The 7828-nt window shown below is 34.1% G+C and overlaps 1 pseudogene; it reads right to left on the bottom strand.

Annotated features, from left to right (window-relative positions):
- Positions 1-1115: 1115 nt before the first annotated feature.
- On the bottom strand, positions 1116-2268 carry LOC149533492 (putative pectate lyase 21; annotated as a pseudogene).
- Between the last annotated feature and the right edge of the window lie 5560 nt (positions 2269-7828).

The following is a 7828-nucleotide window of genomic DNA, read 5'->3' as shown; positions in this document are numbered from 1 at the left end:
AGTTGATGAGTCTTTTACCAACTGTGAAATAGAGTTTGCATTGAACTGCAATCTACATAAGGTTGCTAGCAGTGAGTGGAAAAATGGTGGATGTGAAGAGAGCACACTTTGGCCTTTCCAATTCTTCTCTACTCAATAATAAACTTAAAAACTTAGTAGTGCATAGTATATATACCAGAAGTAATATTTTTGAATTAATTTTTCACTAATTTTATATTTAGAATTTTAATTGTGTTTTCGTATCTTATAAAGAGGGCTGAATTTTGAATCTGATAATTTAAGAGGTTCAATTTATTTTCTCTCTAAACAATCTAAATTCTATAATTAAGAAATATTTTTCATGGCAAGTTGAATCTTGATATTGATATTATCTATCAATTATATAAGTTTTGATTCAAATTCATCAATTCTTGTCATTAGATAATGCTCACGAGGATCACTCATCCTAGTTTTATTCCAATTCTAACTTGCTCCACAATAGAATTTCTTCCAATGTTAAATCTAAGATAAATAGGAAGGGAAGTTAAGTAGGATTGATCTTAGAAGAAACTTCATAGTTAAAAGATACTTGAATTGGACCAATACTGAAATAAATGACCTCTTAAGAAGGAAAATATACTTCAACCTTATAAACGTCACAATCTGAATTTATATTAAATTCTAAAAAAAAATGAATTGAATTTCTAAAGCTAACAAAAAACAATTTATTTATACAATAAATCTTCAATTGATTCATTAAAAGTGATATAAATGTTTTAAAACAAATAGATTTTTAAAAACAATTCAATGTGAAATTGACAAGTGTCTTAAACTCAGAGATATCCTTCGCATTAGGGATGTCTTAAATTCAGAGATATCCTTCATATTAGGGCATTCAAACAAGAATTAATTTCATAAATAGAAATAGATAGTGGTGAGAACCGTGCATATGTCTGATTGGCACTCAGTTTAATTGAACATAGACCAAAAAAGTAAACATAATAATAATAATAAGTAGCACAATCTATACATACATCCCAATGAGTCATCTAGTAACACAAAACAACAAAGAAATTCTACACATCATTACAAAATCAACGATTTTAACTATGCACTCATCAAACAACTACCATGATTCATCCATGCAGAAGGCAAGAATTAACTCTTCCTTTCATAAGAATGCCAACACAGTATTGGAGAAGACATGGTACTCTCAATGTGTTGATAAAAGGAGGATATTGCCTATAGTTCTTGTAAGGAGGAGTATTTAGAGGTCCATTGGTTAAGAACTCGTGAAATGTAGCACTGTATAAAAGTAGGTCACCATTGGATTAGATTTTTGGAGTAGTGTCCCACTTAGTTCCATACCATGGATACCATTGAGTGACTTTAGGATCTTTCCTAGCTACAAATACATTCTTCTCTGAATATATCTATGCATGAACTCTTGCCCCAATCACATAATCTCCCCAATTTCCAAATAGATTGTTCAGAACATGACAATATCCCCACTTGAAAGTGAAAGTAAAGGAATAAAAATAACCAATGATGAGGTCAAAACATCAAAATAATTTTTGGGTTCTTTCTCCCATTGTTAATATTAGCATTATAAACTTACCTATAGTGAGGATTGCGTTGGTTTGTGTCTTTGAAAAATTCCTATATACTGTAACTCGCATTGTCTTATCAATTTTATCTAAATTTTCTAAGCCCAATAGCATATTGAAATGGTTATTAGATAGACAACTATTAGAAATGGTGATATCAATAGATCCCTCAACTAAAAATATTAGACCTTTTTCGCCATCAAAAGAGGTCAAGTGATCTACCCACACTTTTTTAGATTCAAAAATACGCACAATGTCATTTGTTGTGTCACTGACTTGAATGTTGTGGATAATAATGTATTCAACTCTATTCATTATAATTTTAGATCTAGTGATGATCACCCTCGCTCCCCTACCATCTATTGTTGTGTGATTGAAGACATGTAACATGCGGACCAATCTAATTGGCATGTCATGAGTGAAGGTGATCCAGACTCCTCTAGGACTGAGTGATAGCATAGCACAATGTTCCTAGAGTAGGATTCATGGGGTTATCATCAAATCTTGTTACTATATATGATCTTCCTTTACCTCCACCTTTGACATCCCTAGCAAACCCAATAGCACACTTGGGAAGGAGCCACCCTTGCCCACAACTTGAGAATTGACACTTGGTTCCATTAGATCTTCGACAAATCCTCCCTACAGCTCATATCCAAGGCATTGGACTTGCCAGCATCATCATTAAAAAAAAAGATATTTAAGTCATATACTATAAGGAAAGTAACTAACCATGATAAAAATCTAATCCACAGATCTGAAAGAGTTAAAATATAAAATGTTGGTTTGATTTATTTAGATTTTCATTGATACATTTAGATACAAACTGAATTGATATTGAATATCATTTACATTGATGTCTGAGCATTTGTATACAGTCTTATTTTCTGTTATAGCAACTACTTATGGGAATAACTTCCCACAATTATGTATTGAACTAATTTTATTTATCTAATCTAAACACAGAAACTAACCTAATTAATGCAATAAATCTAACATTCTCCCCTTATTACAGCAATTCAACAATCTAACTTTCTTGCTTATTAGAATCTAACCTAATTAATGTAATAATTCCAACATCCCCCCCTTATTACATTAATCCAATAAAAGTGAAAGCCTTCACCAATATTATTACTTTGGAAACTTTGATGAAACTCATTCAGCAATCTTTGAAAGTAGATCTCTCTCTGCAACTTCATTTTGCAAATCCTAATCTTGAAGTTTCCCTCCTATCCTAGTATCCCAACTTCAAACTATAAATCTTGAAGTTGACCTCATAATAACATTTTTTCCACCTAGTTCCTCCAAAATTTCACATCTCCATGGAGTGTGCCTAATGCCTCCTTTGGTGCTGCACATGAGATGCCTTTGCTCCAAAAGTCCACATCTCCTCCAAGTGTGTCTAACGCCTCCTCAAGTACCATAGAAACAATCACCACTAATATTTCATGAAGGCCTTTCCTTTGAAAGTCAACATCTCTTCCAAATGTCTCTAATGCCATTCTTCAAATCCTGGCCCTCTGTAGTTCATAGAAGGACAATCACACTGCCAAGTCCCCTCTTTTCTTCAAGGACACAAATCTATCAAGTTCTCTCTTATCTCCAAGGATGAGTTTTCCAAGCCCCAACTTTACAAGGACACAAATAGGTGCTTCTTATGTAGTAATCATCTCTAAGTGAGAAGGTAGCTTGAGAAGATAAAAATCCTCAAACCTCCATTGCCTCCAGCCTCCTATTTACTTATTTTTAATTCTTTAATGCACAAATCTTGTATCAAGTTTAGGTGGACTATCAAAATCATCAGTATTTGAATGTATTGTGAAATCACAAAAGTGTGTATCACCTTCAACTGCAACAAAGGCTATATTTTTCTTCAACTTCCCATTGATAAGATCTTTGGCCCACTGAAAATAATTCATTTGTACATGTCCACTTTGCTGACAATAAAAACATTTTAGTTCTTTTCTGCTAGGAACATTAGATTTCTTTCTAGCAAATAAAACACAATCCTCAATAAAACTATGACTCTTATGAGCTCTATTTCCTTCATCAATTAAAGAAGAAATTATAGTTTTTAGGCTAGTATTCATTTTGTTCTAAGTGAAAACAATATGATCAAAGCTTGAAGGCATGCTACTAAGTAGGATTGCTTTGGCATCATCATCGTCAACTTTAGAGTTCACAAGGACAAATTGATTAAGAAGTGAACAAAAAGTACTTATATGTTGAACAATGTTATCACCCTCATTCATCATCAACCTAAACAACTTTTTTTTTATGGAAATTTTTGCAGTAGAAGGCTATGAACCAAACAAAGTGTTAAGCCCATCCCATTTTTCTTTTGAAGTATTTGAAAGATCAATATGGTGTAAATATGCATCTGATAGACCAAGTCCAATCAATGTAGAGGCTCTATGATCTTTGGCTGTCCACTTTGTTATTTCATCTACATCTTGGGGTTTATGAATAGTTCCATTAACAATGTCCCATAGATCTTTTTCAATCAAAAGCAATTGTATCTTAATTTTCCATATGTGAAACTCATGCCCTTCAAATTTAGGAATTTTAGATAATTTATCTATTGTTTAGAAAATAATATTGCAAAACAAATAATGTAATTTAAAAACTAAGCAATGCATGTAATCTATAATTGATTTCTATTTTATTCCTAATAAAGAAGAACGATCACACCATATTCATGACAATATAACATTATAATATCTGCACAATAAATCTCAAACCTGTCTTCAATAAATCCACAAAAGTTAGGGTTCTCATTATCCAAAATCCATTTACACTCGTCTTCTCATTGATCAACCAGCTCTAATACCAAATGAAAGAGTTAAAATATAAAATGTTGGTTTTATTAATTCAAACTTTCATTGATACATTCAGATACGAATTGAATTGATACTGAATGTCATTTACATTGATGTCTAAGCATCTGTATACAGTCTTATTTTCTCTTATAGCAACTACTTATGGTAATAACTTCCCACAACTATATATTGAACTAATTTTATTTATCTAATCTAAACATAGAAACTAACCTAATTAATGTAATAAATCTAACAAGATCTATGTTTGCTAGATCAAAGCAGGAGAGGACAAAGAAGAGGGGAATTTTATTGTACAAAGTTTTGAAGCATTTTTGAACAATATAAAAGTCTAAAATAAAAATCATTATAGCAATTAGAATCATTTTAATTTTCTTATTGACTGGAAAGAAATTATTAATCTTTTAGATAACATTACACGATCTACTGTCAAGATGGTAGAGTGCATAAGGAAAAGAAAAATACTATACTATCTATCAGTATCAGGTTAGAAAGCATAAGAGAAGAAATGTCTTTCTACTTCTTATGCTCTCTAACACTCCAATGATAGATCATGTAGAATAGTTATTATTGCTCTTGATAAAGAAAGAAATTTATACAATTAAATCCAAAAATTAAAATAGTAAATTTTTTTTGAGAAAATTTTTGGTCCTAGTCAATATGTCACATTCATCTTATTGACCTACAATAATAAATCTGAAAATAATTTTAAGCTATCTATAAAAAATAAAATGAATTTGAAGAAAGACTCTTTTCGTCCTAGATATCTATTCATGTGCCATGAGAATGAGAATTACAATAAAATGAAACAAATAAATCTATCAATTTTCATAGAATCAAAATCCTTCAAAATAAATATATAAAAAACTAATAATATATTTTCAATTTTAAAATCTAAACTAATAAACATTAAAAATTTCCCAATATCTCACAAAATCCAAATCTACCTTTCCCCCCTCATAGTGACCTGCGATCATGATTTTGTACACTAAAATTCATGTTCAATGCCATTTCTTTAACCATGCTTCTTTAAGTGAAGCTTCACAGGCAGTGCTAATTCAAATGAGTATTACTAGTGGTGGGTAAAAATGAGACAATTGCATACACCTACCAAATCTTGTGCAACATAACATTTGGTCCTCTAGAACTTACTGCCCAACTCTGAATTTGAATTTGAATTTTGAATGATGGAGGGACCTAAGCCTCTAGATCCGCCACCTTGCCCAGACCTGCAACTCATGCTTGTGGTGTGTAGGGACTTGGAGAACAAGTGGGATGGTTGTGGGTCCATAGGGATTGATGGGAATATTTCCAACATAGTTGTGTTGGATAATGGAGGCCATCCTAGTTCTCCTCTACAATGGTCAGATGTAGGCAGATGGAACCCTGACGGGTTGGAAGAATGCACTTGTGGACTCATCAATGGTTAATGTCCCTATGGAGGATCCCAATATTTCCCATGGCCAAGATGGTCCAGTGATCTCCCTCCCTGATAGTTTGGTGGATAATGTGACATTTGGCCTCAAACTTTGTGTTGTGGGCAGATTTGTGGCATTTAGACCCACTATAGAGATGGTGCGTAAATGGGTGAGTCATAAATGGAAGCTCAGGGGCAGTGTTGGTGTTTCTACAATGCCTAGTGGCCTCTTTTTTTTTAAGTTCACCACAAAGGAGGATATTAAGCTCATTCTCTTTGGTGCTTGGTATTATGGGAAGCACTATCTTGCCCTAAAAAAATGGCATTTGGGCTTTGATGCTAGTGCAGAGTTGAATAAACTTGCCCTAGTCTAGGTTAGATTACCTAGACTACCCCTTGAATTTTGGGATGATAAGATCCTAAGGTGGGTGGGGAATTCTTTTGGTCATTTTTTCATGGCGAACAAGGTGACTATGCAAAAAATATGGCTAGTTTACAAAAGGTTCTATGTGAATGTCACCTTGAATTGAGCACTCCCTATGGTGCTTACACTGAAGACTAAATGGGGAGAGAAAGTCTAGCCTATAGAATATGAGAATGCGGGCATGTTCTACCAAAAATGTAGTCAGTTTGGACACCTTATTTTGGATTGCAAGGCCCAAATATGGAAGGACAAATAGGAGGGTTCTCTAGGGATTGTTATGAAAACATTGGGGGAAACTTCAGAAGCCTCTAAAAAGGTGATGGAGTCTGCTGATATTCATATTATGGAGATTCCCTTAGCACTTTCCACACTGGACAAAAATAAGGTCCCAGGGGATGGGGAAGTTGTAGAGGATAAGACAAAAATGGATGAATACTCCTCTAGAAGGGATTTAGAGGAACTATGGAGTCCACCCGGGGGGGACTATGGATGGTGAGTTGTTGGAGGAAGGTGAAATAGAGGTGTGCTACCCTCCTCCTAGCTCCACAAAAAATCTAGGTGGTGACTGCTAGTGGGAAATTATGGCCACAAGTTGTCATACTTAGGAGAGAGTTTGTACCCCATTAAAGATGGTTAATGCCTCCCCAGTGGAGATTGCAAAAAAAGTTATGGAAAGCATTGATAAGGTTGAAAAGAAGCTTAGCCCTACCTCACCACAAGATGGGGATAATGGGGAATGGGAGGTTCAAAAAAAGAAGAGGAGGGGGGGAAAGAAACCAGATGTCAGTGCCTGTGGGACAGTTGGAAGACCATCTAGTAGAGCAACCAAGACAAAACAAGTAGCAAGAAATGTGGCCAGTGGTAAGCAACTTACATTGGAGATAGTTACTAGAGGTAAGAAATGAAATTCCTTTCTTGGAATTTGAGGGGGTTAAGTAACCCCCAGAAGCAATATGCTCTGAAACAATGCATATTTTAGGAAAAAGTAGACTATGTTTTAATACAAGAAACTAAAATGTCTAGTGCTAGTTTTGACAAAATAATTAGTTATATTTGGTCGGGTGCTGAGTATTTACATATGGATGCTGATGGTGCCTTGGAGGGTATAGCTACTATGTGGAATCCAAATTCTATGACAAGAGTTGAGGTTTGGAAGGATAGAAATTTTATAATTGTTAGTTTCCATTCTAGTATTCATTGTTGGGGGTTGATCAATATTTATGCTTCTAATATCAAATCAGGGAGGAAGGAAACGTATGATAAACTGGCTAGGATTACTAAAAAAATGAAGGAAAAGTAATTGATGTGTATGGGAGATTTTAATACCCCCCTTGTACCATTCAAAGAAATTGGGTGGTAATAGGGACTGCCCAGAAAGTTTGCAAGACCTTAATGACTTTATGAGTAGAATGGACGTTATTGATGTAGAAATGAGAGGGAACCCATATACTTGGACTAAAAATAGAAAGGGGAAGGACCTTATCCAGGTTAGACTAGATAGGTTATTGGTGACAGGGAACTAGAATAGTCTTGGGAATTCCCATTTAGATAACCTCACTAGAAC

This window comes from Cupressus sempervirens, chromosome 10 (genome assembly GCF_028749045.1).
Source record: "Cupressus sempervirens isolate cs-2001-9-10 chromosome 10, ASM2874904v1, whole genome shotgun sequence".
Classification (NCBI taxonomy): Eukaryota; Viridiplantae; Streptophyta; class Pinopsida; order Cupressales; family Cupressaceae; genus Cupressus; species Cupressus sempervirens.
This window is presented reverse-complemented; position numbering and strand designations above follow the sequence as displayed.